Source organism: Sparus aurata, chromosome 3 (assembly GCF_900880675.1).
Source record: "Sparus aurata chromosome 3, fSpaAur1.1, whole genome shotgun sequence".
NCBI classification, from domain to species: Eukaryota; Metazoa; Chordata; class Actinopteri; order Spariformes; family Sparidae; genus Sparus; species Sparus aurata.
The window spans coordinates 19567073-19569476 of NC_044189.1; positions in this window are offsets into that span (position 1 = coordinate 19567073).

Consider the following 2404-nt stretch of genomic DNA (forward strand, 5'->3'; position numbering starts at 1 on the left):
AATACATGACCTTATCTGTCACACTGCGCTCCGGTTTCTGGTTCTTTTTAATATGGCAGTCCTCACTTTTCTCTCCCTTCTGATTCTGCTCAGTCCGCTTTCCCATCCCTCCTCCTTCCATCCCTCGCTTCCTTCATCCCCCCCTTTCCCTTTTTCTCGGACCACTGTGTTCTTGCCTCCTCCTCTTCTTCTTCCTCTTCTTCTTCCCTCTCTGGCTTTCTTCGGGCACTTCTTCCACAGATGGGGAGCTCCATAAGAGACGGGAGGAATTGTATCTCTGCTCAGTTCGCCACAGGCACTCCTCAATATTTAATCAGGAGTGCATTTGTTTGAAGAGAGCTCCAAGTATGTGTGTGCGTGTGTGATAAAGAAAGATGTCTGACCGTGTGTGTGTGTGTGTGTGTGTGTGTGTGGACACTGTATTTGTATTCAGGAGAGGCAGATAGAAGTGTGTGGTGACAGTTTTGGGATGAAAGGCTTCCTGCAGTCGTGTGGTAATTGGTTTACTATCTCCCCTCCCTGCATCGGCCCCCTCGCTCTCTCTCTCCCATCTTCTCCTTCACTCCACTTCCCCTCCCCCCATGATCCATTCTCTTCCCTGTGCATCATCACGTAACCCTGGTGTACTGTATAGCACTGCATGTGCTTTACTATGTAGGGCTCATTCCTTCAAACGCTGTACAGTCAGGTTTATTTGATTTTGCTGTGTGGGCATATGTGACGTGTGTGTGTGTGTGTGTGTGTGGTGTGTGTGTGTGCGTGTGTGTGTGTGCGTGTGTGTGTGTGTGTGCGTGTGCGTGTGTGTGTGTGTGTGTGACGTGTGTGGGCATATGTGACGTGTGCGTGTGTGTGATGTGTGTGTGTGTGTGTGTGTGTGTGTGTGTGTGTGTGTGTGCGTGTGTGTGTGTGCGTGTGTGTGTGTGTGCGGTGATGTGTGTGTGTGTGACGTGTGTGTGTGTGTGTTGTGGCGTGTGTGTGCGTGGCAGTGGTGCGGGATGTGTGGGTGTGTGTTGGTGTGACGTGTGTGTGTGGTTGTGTGTGTGAGGTGTGGGTGTGTGTGTGGGTGCGTGCGTGCGTGCGTGCGTGTGCGTGATGTGTGTGTGTGTGTGTGTGACGTGTGTGTGTGTGTGCGTGATGTGTGTGTGTGTGCGTGTGGTGTGTGGTGTGTGTGATGTGTGTGTGTGTGACGTGTGTGTGTGGTGTGTGGTGTGTGTCGTGCGGGCGTGTGCGTGATGTGTGTGGTGTGTGTTGACGTGTGTGGTGTGTGTGTGTGTGATGTGTGTGTGTGTTGTGTTGTGCGTGTGTGTGGCGGTTGTGTGTGTGTGTGTGATGGTGTGTGTTGTGTGACGTTGTGTGTTGTGTGTGTGTGATGTGTGTGTGTGTTGTGTGTGTGTGTGTGTGTGTGTGTGTGTGCGTGCGTGTGCGTGGCGTGTGCGTGATGTGTGTGTGTGTGACGTGTGTGTGTGTGTGCGTGATGTGTGTGTGTGTGGCGTGTGCGTGTGTGTGTGTGTGCGTGATGTGTGTGTGTGTGACGTGTGTGTGTGTGTGTGTGCGTGTGTGTGCGTGCGTGCGTGTGCGTGATGTGTGTGTGTGTGTGTGTGACGTGTGTGTGTGTGTGTGTGTGATGTGTGTGTGTGTGTGTGTGCGTGTGTGTGTGTGTGCGTGCGTGCGTGCGTGCGTGTGCGTGTGTGTGTGACGTGTGTGTGTGTGTGCGTGATGTGTGTGTGTGTGGCGTGTGCGTGTGTGTGTGTGTGCGTGATGTGTGTGTGTGTGGCGTGTGTGTGTGTGTGTGTGTGCGTGCGTGCGTGCGTGCGTGTGCGTGATGTGTGTGTGTGTGACGTGTGTGTGTGCGTGTGGTGTGTGTGTGTGTGTGTGTGTGCGTGCGTGTGTGTGATGTGTGTGTGTGTGCGGTGTGTGTGTGTGTGTGTGTGTGTGTGGTGTGTGTGTGTGTGTGGTGTGTGTGTGTGTGTGTGTGTGTGTGCGTGCGTGTGTGTGATGTGTGTGTGTGTGCGTGTGTGTGTGTGTGTGTGACGTGTGTGTGTGCGTGTGTGTGCGTGTGTGTGTGTGCGTGCGTGCGTGCGTGTGTGTGTGAGCGGCTGGTCCCAGTCGTCCTCAGGGACCACAGATCAGCATATTTCATCATCCTCCAGACTCGGCACAAGAAAGCCCAACGTCCCTTCTCTTCTTCTGCTTCTTCAGCAGTTCAACAAACACAGAGTATTTTCCTTATTTCTCTCTTTCACTTTCAGGCGGCGACTCGAGCTGTGAGTCTAAACACAAATGTAACTGCTTTTTATTCAGATTTACTTTAGAGCCTCTGAGGTTCATCATTCATCATGCGATGGACACTGAAGGCCTTCAGCGTCTGGACCTCCAGATGCGGCCTCCGGATGTTTGAGGGGTG